The sequence below is a fragment of the Nansenia antarctica genome, assembly GCF_963989245.1.
Source record: "Nansenia antarctica genome assembly, chromosome: 6".
Taxonomy (NCBI): domain Eukaryota; kingdom Metazoa; phylum Chordata; class Actinopteri; order Argentiniformes; family Microstomatidae; genus Nansenia; species Nansenia antarctica.
The window spans coordinates 39,838,751-39,855,848 of record NC_137676.1 but is presented as its reverse complement, the minus strand read 5'-3'; the positions used below and the strand labels follow the sequence as shown (position 1 = coordinate 39,855,848).

The window sequence follows — 17,098 nt, the reverse complement described above, 5'->3', positions numbered from 1 at the left end:
CACACACACACACACACACACACACCTCTGAGTGCCTTCAAAACACTCTGCTTCAGACCCAGACCCAGAGAAACTGTGTCACATCTTCAGCTTCCATGTTGTAACCCTGCGATGCCAACCTGGAGTGACTACACAGACGTAGATGCAGAGAGAGAGAGAGAGAGAGAGAGAGAGAGAGAGAGAGAGAGAGAGAGAGAGAGAGAGATGGATCAACACTACCGAAGGGAACGAGGAGATAGAGGCAGTCCGGAACCATTGCGTCCACCGTCAGGTAGAAAACAAGATGACTCTGGGCTTCTATTATCTTAGCTTCTGTTTCCCCCTTCGACGTGAAAAAGTGACGTAGCAACTAATCCAAAATCTCTCTCTCTCTCTCTGGCTCTCACTCCCCCCCCCTCTCTCTCCCTCCCTGACTGCCTGCCTCTCACACACACACTCTATTTTCATCCTGTTGCAACAGCGATATTGCTCTTTCAGACCGCTGGTTCGTACCGACACAGATATATACGCCAACAGATCAGACCACACGCACGCGCGCACACACACACACACACACACACACACACACACACTCACAATCACACTATTCCTCCTCCTCAGTGTGACGCAGCACTTAATTCTCATGGCTTTTTTTTCTGCCACTGTTGTGGCTAAACACAAACGCAGCTTCTTGATAACTCGACCCAGCAATACAGACTAGCTGCCACACAGACAGCTGAGCGCAGGCAGGGCTGCATTTAAAGGGACCCTGTCACCTCTCCCTGTCTCCGTTCCAGTGTCCCCATTTACCCCTGTGTCCCCGTTTAACCGGGGCTCTCTCACCCTTCTCTCTCTCTCTCTCTCTCTCTCTCTCTCTCTCTCTCTCTCTCTCTCTCTCTCTCTCTCTCTCTCTCTCTCTCTCTCACTTGCTCTACCTTTTCTCTGCGGTCTATGTTCAGCTCTCAGGCAGACACACACACACACACACACACACACTCTCTCACTGTGTTTGTTCCTCTGTCCATGAGCTACGGAAAGCTGTCTTTTTGTCTCCACTGGTCACCTGACCAAAACCCACTGTTTATTTTTTTTTAAAAGCACATCGTCAGGGTATGTTGTCTCTTACATAACAAAGTCAGATTGATCTTTTGCCTTTTTTTCTGAATGCGGTCTGATTAGACACTAATAGGTTGTCTTTCAGTTGTCTACTGAAAACCCCACAGACAGGAGAAGTGCGTAGGGTGTTTGCTGATCTGCTCGCATTGCTTTTTTTTTGGGGGGGGGGGGTTATACAGTACTTTCATCGCCTTCTGTGATCTTTAACACTAACAAAACATCAATGACCTGTCAATATAAAATAGGGTGGGGGTGGTGGCAATCTCATGCTAAGGGACAATCTCCTGTGTTTCCATTTCCTGTGGGGCTACCCACACATAACAGCACTGTCCAGATAAGGTGTTTTTTTTAACAGCGTTGTAATTGGAAACCTCTGAAAACATTATATATATATATACAGTATATATATATATATATATATATATATATATAGAGAGAGAGAGAGAGAGAGAGAGAGAGAGAGAGAGAGAGAGAGAGAGAGAGAGAGAGAATGTTTAATACTTTTTGGGGGTTAAATTGCAATTTGGGGTTAAATTCTTACTTGAGCCTCAATGTTGGTGTACCCTCTCAGTCTGTGTGACAACACTGTGATGACTGTATAGAAATAACAACATTGGTGTTAGTTATTGCTTTATTGAACATTAGGGGTTTGTGTTGTAGCATAGGTGTCATAAGGCACGTTCCAACTACTGTACATAACCATGTAATCATCAACATGTTGTTTTTGTTTGTGATTGGTTTGATTGTTAATGGAATTTAGGAATTCACAGACTAATCGACGACATTACTGTAAAATGGATGTCCAATGTCGGGAACATGTATGTATCTTTAAAAGGGGAGTTGCCTTCTTGAAATACTCGAGAATCTGCTTCAGTTAACCATTTACAGAGAGTCCATTTGAAGATGCTGAGCTAGTCCACATACCTTGTTCAGCAGCCCTCTGTGCCCTAGGTCCGCTCCAAACAGCATTTGGAGGAGGGCACTGTGAAGAAGAAAAAGAAAAAAATAAGCAAGTCATAAATAAGTCATAATATAAAGGTTATTATTATTATTATTATTATTATTATTATTATAAGTCATGTAATGCACCTTTAACTCAAGGGCCTAAAGGTTAGAATCAGTGTCACATTGTGAAATGTCCTCATAGCTTGATAACCCCCCCCTCCCACCATGAGGTTGCTACTATATCTTTCATATTCCGCTATTATAATCTATCACAATGCTCTACTGTGTTTGACCTAGCTAGGAGGCTATGGAGGGAGCATGCAGCTAGAACAGGATGTGCTGTACAGTGTTCTAGTCATGAGCATCTCAGACAAACAAGGAAGTGTTAAAACAACAAAGAGCCTCATAAGCCTCTTTATGAAGCTGGAGCACCTACGTTTAACAAGAAGAGGAAAGGAGACCATTAAGGATCCATAGATACACATCCAACAGTAATATTAAACACAGAGACACTGTATTTTATTACTGTAGTATTCAATGGTACAAGATTGAGCAGGCATAGACAATGGAAAACAGTTTCCAATTATATTGAGGACAAGGTCTGTAAAAAAGGAGACCGGGATGAAAAAAGAAAACAATGAATAAGAAAAGGTCAATATACTGTATGTATACATCCAATGATCATCTCTCCGTAAAAGATACAAAAACAGCTTCTAAGTGAATGTGCTGTTATTACATATGTACCTTTGAAAGAACACACTGTCATTTGTATCCAGTTCTGCCTGTGGCTGCCTTCTCTGTTATTGTGGTGGGTATTAGCACTAGTGTTAGCGAACGCTGTAGCATAACAATGAGGGGGAGGAGGACCGTGGAGTAGCAGGCCCAGGCAGGGAGAACAACCTCTCGCTTGGCTTCATCATTAGAACTGTTCACCACAGGGCTTTGCCTATATCATCTCTTTTTACGGTTTTGGCGGACTAGAAAGTGGCCATTATTTCCTGGGCTGCTTAGCTTTGTTGTGTTAGCCTACAAAGTGTCATTGTTCAATGTCTGTGCTGCACACAGCCACACCATCACCAACTAGGGGTGATGCATGCATTGATTCACTGACTTAGACAAAATGTATTTGCTGTAAGTCGCTTTGGATAAAGGCGTCTGCTAAATGCCAAAAATAAAAATTAAAATGAATGAGCTAAATGTTGGATTTTTTTTTTTAATCCAGTTATTTCATTGGATTACTTTTTTTTTTTTTACGGGATACTGGTTGACGATCAAAAGAAATTATAATTAAATAGAACATACGTAGGTTACATTGTGTTGCATTGACCCATTTTAATTGGTGCCCCATTAAACCTTCAGTCCTCTTCTGGGCATGAGTCTATAGATTCTCAACCAGTAGCCACACTGCTGCAATGTCCATCCATGAGCTAGTGAACCCATCCCCTGTTGGAGACACACAGGGAGGGAGAGAGAGAGAGAAAGAGAGAGAGAGAGAGAGAGAGAGAGAGAGAGAGAGAGAGAGAGAGAGAGAGAGAGAGAGAGAGAGAGAGAGAGAGAGAGAGAGAGAGAGAGAGAGAGTGAGTGTGTGAACTCCTCAGGTTCATCTTACAGGAGCACGAGGGCATGGAGACGACATCGGTAGAGGAATCAGCTTTCACCCCATGCCAGCAGGGAAATGTAAGGGATCTGGGAGATCAAAACATGTTTTCTTGGAGGAGACTGGTGCATGTAGAGATTATTGATCCTCTGAGTGGATCATCCCCAGTCTAAATAACCAAGCATCCAGTCATATACGACTGGGAACAGTAGCTGTGTGCCTGCCAAGGGAGGCTGCTGGAGGTGGACATCTTTTAAAAGAACTGTATTTGTCTTGGTTCAGTTGTTTTGTAGCATCAGCAGCACCAGGGAAAAGAATCTGCAACCCAACCCTCACCGAGCAGGAGGTAGAAATGGGAGGACGGGCTCATTGTAATGCATGGAGTGGAATGAGGAATGGTATCAAACGTGTGGTGTTGATACCATTCCTTATTCCAAATCCATCCCATGCATACAATGAGCCCGTCCTCCGACTTCTACCTCCTGCTTGGTGAGGGTTTACCAATGGATTGGGGTGCAGGTTATTTTCCCTGGTGCTGCTGATGCTACAAAACAACTGAACCAAGACAAATACAGTTCTGTTAAAAGACATGCATATGTAAATGTATATTTGACATTGTTGAATGTTGTTGCCCTTTAAAAGCATAGTCTTATTTCATTACTGGAAACACCATTATAGAAGGCCAAACCTATAAAGACCATTCCTTGTTTTCACTGCCCCAGTAAGGGTGATATAGTACAGTAACAGAATGTACAACTGTTGTTCATTCAGACAGAATGAGGTCAATAATATTGATACATGAATATATTGATATATTAATATTAATGTAGTGTGTTGAGTGGACAGGGTCCTGCTGCTGCAAAAAATGCATGCAAACTCCACAGCCCTTCCTGTCTGCTATTTTTACACGTTATTCACTGGGCAGCGTGTTAATTTTAGCCATGTCTAAATCTCAGAGTCCTGCTCCTGCTCCACTTCCTTATCCCTAATCTCCCCCAGGAAATATGCCCAGACTAGAGCTGTGGTGGAGGTGGTGGTGTTGTTGCTGTTGTATGGGAACACCATCCCTCAAATGCACCATAACATACCGTCGCTGTTTACGAAGCACACAGACATTCCATACCAGTGCCATTAGACCAAATATAAGTTTGTTGATGACACAATAGAATGGTGAATTAATAGTAGATACTGTATGAAGAAACAGCCACATTTGAAAAAATACTGTGTAGATACACTCACCGAGCACCTTATTAGGAACACTATACTAATACTCGGTAGGACCTCCCTTTGCTCTCAAAACAGCCTCAATTCTTTGTGGCATTGATTCCACAAGATGTTGGAATCATTCCTTTGAGATTGTGGTCCATGTTGACATGATTCCATCTCGCAATTCCTGTTGATTTTTCAGGTGCACTTTCAAGCTGTGAATCTCCCATTCTACCATATTCCAAAGGTGTTCTATTGGGTTCAGATCCGGAGTCCACTGAAGAACACTAAACTCATTGTCATGTTCATGCAGTCAGTTTGAGACGACTTTTGCATTGTGTGGTTAGCAACAATACTCAAATAGGCTGTGGTATTCAAGCAATAATTGATATTAACGGGGCGAAAGTGTGCCAAGAAAACATTCCCCACACCATTACACAACCTCCACCAGCTTGGACTGTTGACAGGTGTACAGGTGTTCCTAATAAAGTGTTCCCTAAGTGAATATCGGTAGAAAATGAGACTGTATTATTAATGCTAGTTCTTCAGAGTGTGACTATCCCAGAAACAGAGGCTTTGAGGAAGGCGTAACGCGCTGAAACGTCAGCCAGTTTGCGTGTCCCTCAATAAATGTTAATGTCGATGCAGACGAGTGAGTGTTCCAATGTTTCTTTCTCAGGGATAGTCATAATGTGAAGGGTCAGAGAGGATGAGAACGTTATTCAAGTCTTATCGTCTAAGTTGAACAAGTTGGGCTTTTACTCTTTCTATTTTTTCGAGCTGTCCTGTAGCACATTGGGTATTTGTTTATTTCTTTGTTTATTTAAAGGATCCGCATTAGCTTATGCCGTAGCAGTTTGCTGTGGTACACACCACATTCTCTTGTTCTTCAGCTTTGAATGGTTCCCCAAATAAGTCAAATATGGTCTATCTTACAGAGTGATGTGTGTTGCAATCATAAACATGTTTCATGGTGATACTTGGCAGTTTGGATGTTGCGCCATCCTTGCTTGGTGCACACCTGGTACAGGTATCTGATATCAGAACTGTTATACACTTACCTTTCATTTCTGCATCCAGCAGCACTTCACCATTGCTCTACTGAAAAATAAAGAATGTAGAAGTAGCCTATGAAGTACTATGATATTTCAGGCAATAAAGTGTTTCCAAGTTACAGTATTGTGTGACTGAGAATTTTAGGAGAAGTGATTCATTGAATTGGCCCCACTTAACTGTGTTCAAAGTGAACTCTGGAAGCATAAGGACACGAGATAAACATTGTGTGAACTGACATCACGTCATCTTTACTGCTGCGGTTTAGAGCCTTGAAGTCAAGCGAGACGTCCTTCTTTCCTCAGACAACAGATGGAGGTGTCAACCTTCTGTAAACATTATTATTATTATTATTAAGCCTTGGTTAGTACATCACAGGCTTCACTCTGAACACATATTGGAATAGGCCTACCAATAGAGTGTTTCACTAATGATGCCCATGTAGATACTCACGGCGTGACGTACTTCTCATGTATGTAATGATACAGTATAACAGCGAAGACATAAGATAATGGATACATTTAGGTAACAATGTTCACATTCAAAATATCAATTCATAGTGCTACACAACAGCGACGCCATGCGGTCAGGGAGAGTAGTGGTTTAGAGGTTTGTTTACACCAGTAATAAAAAGTGCGCATCATTCTATGAGCCTCTGCAGGTAGACGTTAGCTGAGTCTTATCTTTGAGATTCATTATTTTCATATAGAGACATAAGAAAGGCAGAACATTGTATTGTATACATGGCATACCTACCGTAAGCCTATATCCTACATCATATAACATAATAATTGTTTTAATAATTTGCCTCATACCAAAGTGTGATATAACAAAAATGTGATGTCACCGTGAATCAATAAATACAATAAAATGCGCACAGACGCAGTGACACCCCAGGAAAATTGAACTGCGCAACATCTTCGTTCGGCAAGGATTCTTTCCGCACACCTTTCTTTCTCTTTCGCAGCATCCATAGCCTAACCCACCTCATATCCACCCGACCTTCTCCTCTTGTGAAAAGCCCGGGGTTTATGCAGAAGGATATCTTTTGTCAGGGATCCTATTTTATTTACGCTTATCCAACTACGAGGATTCAACTACTTGAAGCGTTCTAAGCGATTTCCCCCCGCAAACTAACCGCTAAACCAACCGCAGTTCAATCCAACACGATTACAATAACATAGCATTAATTATTGACTAATACGCTTGAATACACGGGCAGAAACTTCTATGACAAGCTGCATATGGCCAGTCGAGAGGTTGAGGTGTAAACTAAGATATTTCAACGCGTAATTCATCTCGTGTTATCTGCAATATACAAAATAAAAACTTCACCTGTGATGAGAGAGGCTGAACTGTCTCTGTAATGTGGGTTAGATGAAGCCCATTTATGATCCGAGACATCCCTTCCCGGAAGGACTCACCTACATGCCTGCTCTTCCGACCTGCATCCTGTGTAGACTACGTGACAACAATGTGCGACACGATTACATTTATTTGGTTTATTTAATTCAAGACGTTCCCTTTTAACCTGCTAATCCATCGAATTTTCCACAGCACCACATTCAAACCCCGCCCTCTCTCTCACACACCCCCGTCTCTGGATTGGCCGAAGTACAAAAACGCAATATTGCGTCGTAGGTAATCACATGCTTTGGACGCATGTTTACAAACATGCGGTCACATGTTCACTATGGAGCCATTTTCCCCATCTATTATTTTGTCTATGAACGACCCAGGGCATTAGTAACATAAAGAACAAACTCAAATCATGAATTGTTAATATGCCTCATACCAAAGTGTGATATAAGAAAAATGTGATGTCACTGGAAATCAATGAAAGTACAATGAAATGCGCACAGACGGAAAATTGAACTGCGCAACCTCTTCTTACAACAGCTTCATTAGTAACAAAAAGAACAAACTCAAACTCATGAATAAAATAAACTACATGCTCAAAATCACTTGCCAAATTAGTTAAATAATTAGAAACATGACTATTCATGTATTGATATCGGCCTACCCATGATAAAGGAGACTGATGTAAGTCAAATCAATACACCTATCCTGCAGATTGTCCATTACCACAGCAGGGGGCGTCCTAACTCAAGAATAAGTCTGCCTCGTGGGGAGCCGGTCACAACATTCTCTGTGTACTACTGTGTGTACAATGTCTAATCTCCCTCCCAATGTAGGCCTATCATAGATGTCATGGCTCACTGGTTAACCAGTATAATTACTGGACTGAAACCATTAAGGTGGTTATTTCAATAGGCCTACTCCAAGAAGCCACAGACTATAAGCTTAATTTTACAGAAAGCTAATGCATTAACACAAATTAGCCATCTAGAGTACATGGTACTAAAATACACAGCTTCTGCACACATTATCAAAGCAATAGACATCAAACATGGGAGAACAATCAGCTGACATTTAATTAAATTCAATTTGTCAATAATTGAAAGGGGTAATTCATCAGATACAGCAAGTGCTCATGCTTGGTTTATGGGCACAGGAAATGAATTTGCTTGCGTGTAACATTGCATCATTGTGGAAAGAAAGAGACAATGTTTTCCAGATTGCTGCTTTCTCACAGCAGATGTGAACTGGAACTTAACTGGAAGCGTGCAGATTTTCAGTCAGTGACATCAGAGGACACTGCTTTTGTGGGAAAAACGGTATTGTCTCCTAAGCGTCCCAATCTGAACACCATAAACCTCATCATCTCGATCTTTACATTCCCAATTTCAGCCTTTATTTCATGATTCACCTTCATTCAAGTACGTTTACCACTGCTTTAAATAACAGATAATTATGAGAATGTTAACACAGTTCAACTGTGTGGTCTATGCTACGTAGAGAAGGGTCCTTGCATGAAAGCGCTCGTCTGTGGTGCTAATACAACAACTAGGATCACATTTTACACATGAACCGATGAAATGTTGCTCCCGGGGCCAGCTATGTGTCACAAGGCTGCTCAGATGATGAGTGTGTAATGAAGGGAGGCCTCTGGCTGGAGTAGCTGTGGGCGTGTCTGGTCAGTGCCCTGTGTGGTCACACCAGTCACTGGAGACCCAGACTCGCCTTCTACAGTATTTGGCTCTACTGTAGAGCTAGTCTGAGCAGGAGTGAATTCCTACTGAGAGAATGCTGTAGTGTATGTCATAATGCATTTAGTATGGATTATATCTTGCAAAAAAAAACACAAGTGTAGTGTTTTCAATTCCTATGGAGTATTTCTAACTCTGTCATCTACGTGTGTGTGCAACAGGTGTGTGTGTGTGTGTGTGTGTGTGTGTGTGTGTATGTGTGTGTGTGTGGGTGTGTGTGTGTGTGTGTGTGTGTGTCTGCAAGTGTGCGTGTGTATGTGTGTGTGCCTGCAAGCATGTGTGTGTGTGTGTGTGTGTGTGTGTGTGAGAGGTACAGTACAGCACATTCCAGTGCTGCCAAAAGGGTGAGAGACATCAGTCTACTCGGGTCAAGAGTGTGAATGTGAGACAGCTATCTCCCTCCCTCTCCACATTTCAGGAACTCACTGCTTCGGCCACTAGGCCACTCCTTTCTAAAGTATAGGATCTAGGGCTAAACACGTTTCTAACCTTTCAAATTCCAGTTCAGGGTAGCAGGAGTGGGGGCATTTTGGACCCATTGATCCCTACTAAAGGTTAGCCATGTCAGGGTCGTGGTCAGATTAAGTTCCATATATATATTAGGCAGCGTTGATGGTGCCATGTATATATATATACGTCAGCCCTGTATTTGGTGTTGCTGCGTGTCCTTGATCGACCCCTCCTGTCTGATATGGACCTGCCATTCCAGGGATCTACTTTACACTCTTCTAGAACTTGCTATGCTATCAGGGGGTATCGTTTTCTGTCATCTCTGTGTGGTGCCTATACCAACAGACCCACAGCCCGACACTACGTTGATTCTATTCGTCCATAGGAAATCCCTGTGCTATTTTGCAAAGGAATTCCATCCCCCAGAATAATTTAAATAACACATTTTGTTCCTGCTGAAAGATCTCTTTCCTATTGTTTATTGTCCTCTCCTGCCTCACCCCCCATAACAACAGTGACTGGGGGTTTGTAAGGTTTATTTCCCAGGACTAGATGCTGCATGGAGTATTCAGCCAGTTCTCCAATCTCTCCCCTGACTCCGCATAATATTCGGCCTGCAGTTCAGCTGCCATTGTTCCGCCTCATTCCCTCAGTGGTTGAGGGAGTACGGATCGACATTCTACAACTGCCTTTGTTTGGCCTCATGACTATTGTGTCAACTTTATGGGACTCCTGCGCCTGAAACTCTGTAGGCCCGTATGGATTTCTGCTGAAACTGCAGTGAATCACTGTAAGCGTCTCAAACTGTCACCATAAGGAATTGTATCAAACACACGCATTCTATGTATTACAATGAGTCTACAATTTCTACCTCCACCAGCCTCCCCTCTTCAGGTGCTCCGACAGCTGTGACATGCTGTAGTCTAGATGCTTCTTTATGACAGTCGGTTTACGGCTTCACTGAGACTATTTCTGTGGTTAAGTCAAATGGAAAATGGCCAATGTGTTCCACTGCCGCAACACGAGAAGTCATCTTTATATCAGTTCCTTTCATTGTGTTGATATCGAAACATTGATGTGGATTCGAAATATTGTGGAAGTTCTTGCCATTTGTTTGGAATTATGACGCTGATCAGATCACTGAATTATATGGGCAGTGATACATTTATTTATAAAAAATTGTTTTGGGGGGGCATGGCTGTTCCTGTTTTCACTTGTGTCCGCTGAGCCAGTCCTTGTGTCCGCTGAGCCAATCAACATTGGCTTTAGCAACTGAATGGTGTATTGCTAATCACACAGTACATATCAGATTTCCTTGTACAGTAATATATTGTCAGATAGAATGGGCCCTGGTCCTAGCCTAGATTTGTTTTTCTTATGATGACTGATGTATAGATGATTCACTTACTTTAGACAAAATGTACTTGTTGTAAGTCGCTTGGGATAAAGGCGCCTGCTGTGCTAAATGTCAAAAGGAAACCATCTGACGACATGACAAAAGTGGCACTGCGTTGGACACCAGAGGGAAAACGCAAAAGAGGGAGAGGCCCAAAACAACCTGGAGGCGAACCATCGAAGGAGAAATTAAGGAGAGAGGATACAGCTGGAACAGCATTGAGAAGAAAGCAAACAACAGAGATGAGTGGAGATCCTAGGTCCTTTCCCTATGTGCCACTCGGCGCAACAAGGACTATGTACCGTAAGTAAGTAAGTAAATGTCCAAAAATGTCAAATGTAAACATATCACACATTACCAATACATTTCTATATCCCGACATCACTTTATCATCTCTAGACCCACTCTGCGGTGAAAGAATTGCTCTTGTATGTCCAAGCGATGGGGAGGAAGCAGGGGAGTGCACCCAGACACGAGCTGGAGCAGTGGAAAGCATTGGGTAGCCAGAGGTCATCCTGCTCTGCTCTGCTGGGGCCCAGGTGTTCGCTCTCTCCTGCAGAGAGATAAGGTCTACCGTAAGACAACAGAAACACACAAACGTCCCAGCGGGGAAGCAGGAAGCGGGTAAATATTCCTCAGCCCTTTTCTTTTGAATAGGAAACTCCTGAGGATGGTGGTGATAGTACTCCATCCCATGAAAAGGGTTTGGAAGATGCCATATGCTTTTAAGGATCATCCTCTCTATAGATTCATAGGCGTTTAAAACATTTTCAATCACTGTTTTTAATGAATGATGAATGAATGAATGGTCTTTATTGTCATTGCTATAGTACAGGTACCAAACAACGAAATTTGGGAGGGGTGGCTCCCCTGGTGCTAGGAAAGAAAAAAAAAAAAGAAAAAAAAGAAGGGAAAGGAGCTGGTTTACATAAATAAAGGCTATGTACACTATCCACTATACTATACTGTACAGATAAAACACTGTGCTGTACTCTATGCTATGCTATACCTATTCTAACATTTCCTATTTCTCTGCAACCTTATGTACCCTAGGGTTGTCATATTGCACATAGTGTTATTGCACATTCATTTAAAGTGTCGCAGTTTGCAGGCTTGAAATGTACACATTTGTGCCTCAGCACTACACCTGATTTTTTCAATCCAGCAGCTGCCATCAATCCGTCCAGACTGTCCAGGGCCCAGAACCTAGGTCTTTGCTGTGTTCAGGGCCTGGATGGCCCTGGGGTAGAAGCTGAGCTTCAGTCTGTTTGTCCTTGCGAACATGGTCCTGTACCGCCTGTCCGAGGGCAGCCGGGCAAAGTGTTCGTACCCAGGGTGGGATGGGTCTCTGGAGATCTTGGAGGCCTTCCTGAGGCAGCGTGTGTTGTACAGCTCTTCCAGAGAGGGGAGGGGGGCGCCGGTGATCTTCTGGGCCGTTCTCACGACTCTCTGTAGCGCATTTCTCTCTGCGGCTGTGCAGCTGGAGAACCAGTTGCAGATGCAGTAGGTGAGGATACTCTCCACTGCGCAGCGGTAGAAGGCCACCAGTATCTCCTGTCTTGTGTGGTCCTTCCTGAGGACTCTCAGGAAGAAGAGCCGCTGTTGTGCCTTCTTGATGATGGCTGCTGTGTTGTTCTTCCAGGACAGGTCATCCTGTATGTGCACCCCCAGGAATCGGAGGGTTGAGACTCTCTCCACGCTCCCTCCGTCGATGAGCAGGGGCTGGACCTCAGATTTTTTCCTCCTGAAGTCCACGATGATTTCCTGGGTCTTTGACTGGTTCAGCAGCAGGTTGTTAATATTGCACAGCTTGCTCAGCTGCTCTACCTCATCCCTGTACGCCGCCTCGTCCCCCCGCGAGATGCAGCCCACCACGGTGGTGTCGTCTGCAAACTTTACGATGGAGTTGCTGGGGTGGACGGGGGTGAAGTCGTAGGTGTAGAGGTTGTAGAGGATGGGGCTTAGCACGCAGCCCTGGGGGGACCCAGTGCTGAGTCTGAGGGCTGTGGAGGTGTGGGAGCCCACCCGCACCCTCTGGGGGCGGTCGGACAGGAAGTCCTTGATCCATGCACATATAGAGTGTGATAGTCCCAGGTCTAGTAGTTTGGTCACTAGCCTGTCTGGAAGGATGGTGTTGAAGGCAGAGCTGAAGTCCACAAAGAGCAGTCTCGCGTAGCTGTTTCCCCTCTCCAGGTGGGATAGAGTGGAGTGGAGAGTCGTCGCGATGGCGTCCTCTGTGGACCTGTGGGCTCTGTAGGCGAACTGGTATGGATCCAGGTTGGGCGGGAGGCGTGTGACTATGTGGGCCCGGACTAGTTTCTCGAAGCACTTCATGATGATTGGTGTGAGTGCCACCGGGCGGTAGTCGTTTAGGCAGCTCACCGTGCTTTTCTTCGGGACTGGGATGATAGTTGAGGTTTTCAGGCAGGGTGGGGTCCCAGGACGCCATCCGGCCCTGAGGCTTTCCTGGGGTCCACCGCCTTCAGCACGCGTCTCACTTCATGCTCTGTGAGGGTGAGGCTGCTGAGAGCTGGAGAGAGTGGTGTTTGTGTTGTGGTTACCTCCGTTCGCCCCTCGTCGAACCGGGCGTAGAAGGAGTTCAGCTTTTCCGCCAGCAGGGGGTCGTCCTCTGCGGCTGTGAGCCTGTTGGCTCTGAAGTTTGTCATGTGCTGAACCCCCTGCCACACCCGCCTGGAGTCGTTGCTCAGGAAGCATTCCTCAATCTTCTCTCTGTGGTCTGCCTTGGCCTCCCGGATGCCGCGCTTTAGGTTAGCCCTGGTGGTGCTGTACAGCAGTGTGCCCTTCCCTGCGAAGGCGTTTTCCCTCTCATTGATCAGTTTTTGGACCTTCCCAGTCATCCATGGCTTCGTGTTGGGGTAGACCCGGACCCGTTTGTCCACGGTGACTGAGTTGGTGCAGTTCACTATGTGGTTCAGAACCGACGACGTGAACTGTTCCAGGTCCTCATGCTCATATTCCTGCCATGAGGTGTCATTCAGGCAGATCTGCAGTGGAGCGGACCCTGCTGGCCAGGTTCTGACAGTCTTAGTGGTGATAGGAGCACTTTTCCTCATGGTAGTGTAGGCTGGAGGATTGATATTGATATTGATTAATAACCGGTGGTGAGCATCGCATGAGGCTACATCTACAATACTATTCTATACAAGACTACCTAGTCTCCATAACCAATATAGCATTCCACAGTCCTGATGAAAGCATCAGTGGAATGAGATCATATTTACATAGCTAATATCTACCTGGCAGCTTGGATCCTCTGTCACTAAGTCCTGACAACAGTGGAGTCCGATGGGACAATCGCTCCTGACCTTCGCTCCTGAGCCCCCACACCGCCCTCTCTCTCTCTCTCTCTCTCTCTCTCTCTCTCTCTCTCTCTCTCTCTCTCTTTCTCCCTCCCTCTCTCCCTCCCTCCATTCCTCCTTGATGTTATCTTACCGTCGGCGAGGGGAGACGAGGCGCGTCTTGGCGGGGAGAGGGAGAACCATGACGTGTCTGGCAGCTGTGACTACACGCAGAGGGACCCCGCCCCACAGTGAAAACAACCAGCTGAGAAGTGTTGATCATCGCTGACTCGGAGGGGTGGTGGGGATGGACGGCTGGAGGGTGGTGGGGAGTAGGGACGGAGGGAGAAGGGGGAGGGGGGGGCAGGCGGGTGGGCTCAGTCTCACCTGGGATTGCTCTCACATGGGTGGGGTCCTCTGGTCCTCCACCCTCCCCCGAACCAACATATGTCCTGTAAAATACACATGGTTTCTCTCAAAGGACCTACTCCTCTTACAAGAGTTCCAGGTGAAATAAAGGTTAGATGTTGCCGTGGTTTCTGAGCTTAATTTGAAACAAAAAACAAAAAAGCTGCTCTCTAAAGCCGGAAATTCTCGTCAATCTTTCCCAAATTACTTTTTCCCCCACATAAAAGACAACAGAGGAGATTGATTAAGAGGACAAACCACTGCGGGGAATTCCCTAATCTAGATATTTGTCTCTAAACTATGAAGGAGAGGGCTATGGAAGATATGCACAGATTGGTATGTCTCCTCTCCTCTATCCACTGGCTGTGCTCCTCTTTTGGATAAAACACACCAGATGTTTCCATCGCATCAGAGATGTGTTGTAGCCACATTCGTTCTTTGTTGGAGGGACACATTCCATAATGCAATTATTAATGGCCTTGGGTGACTGTTTTCCTTTTGGGTGGGGTGGTGGGAGGAGGAGGGCGGGGGGGGGGGGGGGGGGGTCACATGGGCATCTTGTGATTAAATTTAGGGTGTGGAGGGTGGAGGGAATGGGGTGCGGGGCATTGCAAATCTAGCACATATCTGTTGACCAACCCCTGGATCAAGTGACCGAAAGTACTGAATCCAAATATACGGTCTGACTATCGCACGCACAGTCTGATCTCACCATGGGCTTATCAGGACAGATCCTAGCTGTAACTTGTCATAACGTTCTGTAAACACATGGCAAATAATCAATTGGTCTGTTTCTCTAGCTGTCATTGTGGGTCCAGCATACAGGCGCTTGGTTATCATGAACATGACCACGACCACCGCCGCTGCTGAACAGAAACAGCTGTGGGATGTTTTCTCAGCCCCACCCAAACAGTGAAACACAAAACTGTGTAAAGTGATGTCATTACTACTACTTATGCAAACCAGCTGTGCATCTTATGGGCAGTATGAGATTTACATGCCGGCTGTGTGTGAGTGTATGTGTGTGTGTGTGTGTGTATGCGTGCGTGCGTGCGTGTGTGTGTGTGTGCGTGTCTGTGCGTGTGTGTGTGTGTTTGCATTTGTGCCCGAGTGCATGTGTGTGGGACTCAGACACTGACACACACACAATGCATGCTATGCGTGCAACTGATCTTAGAGGCATTTTCCCCAAGCCAAACTGTTCCTTTAAAGCTCAGCAGATGAAAGGATAAGTGAAGCAGAGTGAGGGGGTATGTGAGGAGTACATGTAGTTAGGGTGGATACGACTCCAACTCTGTGGTCTGATGCTGAGCTTGACATCCTATTACACTTAGGAAATTAGATGGAAATGTCATGGTTCATAAAAAATGTCTTTATTTTCAAAAATGTATTCCTATCTTGAACTTTAAGATGCTAGTAGAATTAAACAGTCACTCTGGAATGTTAAAAAAAGACAGGAAATGGATGAAAAGAAGAAAATATAGTAAGGTGAAACCTTTATGTGCTCAAATCAGATTTTTCTTATTTGGATAAACAGTACAATGTATTGGGGTCTTTTCATCATCTTCGTCATCTTATGATTTATTGCTAGGTGTAATGGAAATGCTATTCCCTTAAACCCTGATTAAAACATCAGATTTTGACAGAGTATCAGAACTAGAATGCTGTATTCTAACATTGGGCACTCAAGAAATGCAGTCCTTTAAGAAGGAGACACTAATCGAGCAACAGCACTAATGAAATCAGGCACTCTAACAGTGCAAACAGAATGCGTATTCTACTATGAAATGACAACTACCTACGAAATCATTGTAAAAGACACCGCAGTGGATAACGTTTCTGCATTCTCGATCACTCCCTCTCCCCACTCTATCTCTGTGGCAGGCTGGCAAAAATGCATCTCTTTGGCATAGGACAAAGTAAGTGTAAGTAGACAAGAAGAAAAGAACAAAAAAACACAACACAACAACATCATCATATTATACAACACTGTTCCATAGAATACTGATGTATTAACGAATTCTATACCATTACAAAGGTATTAAAAAAAGAGCATAACACTGACGTAAAAAGATTGGCACCTGACAAAAAGGCTCTTATACAGTCTACACTGTGTCCCCGGTCTTATGAGTGTCAGTCGCATTTGGTTTTCAGCAGTTAGCCAGGGCCACAGTGTTGAGCCCCAGTTGGCCTCCTGTCAGGGTACAGGCTGATCTCAGGATCTCAGTACAGCTTGCGGTTCAGCTAGCAGTGATGAAGTGGGGGGGAATCGCTTCCTGCTTGCTTCACCTCTTATGGATAGGCATTTGAGATTAAGCACCAACTAAAGAGGAAACCCCTCTCTCCTCACCTTGGGGAACCTAACTCCCCAAGCCATCACCTTGTCTACGAATTTTACAACATTTTACAATTTGCGTGGCTTATGTCACACACAAACACACACACACACACACACACACACACACACACACACACACACACACACACACACATATATATAGCTCGTTAGCACATATGTGACATGTTCTGATGCTTTGGT

General features: G+C 44.7%; 1 long non-coding RNA gene across 1 annotated transcript; it reads right to left on the bottom strand.

Annotated features, from left to right (window-relative positions):
* Positions 1–3,360: 3,360 nt before the first annotated feature.
* Positions 3,361–6,217, bottom strand: LOC308160190. The gene is made up of 3 exons (XR_013937509.1): positions 6,077–6,217; positions 5,905–5,944; positions 3,361–3,483 (listed from the first exon to the last, which is right to left on the bottom strand). It is a non-coding gene; the product is annotated as an uncharacterized lncRNA (long non-coding RNA).
* Positions 6,218–17,098: the final 10,881 nt, after the last annotated feature.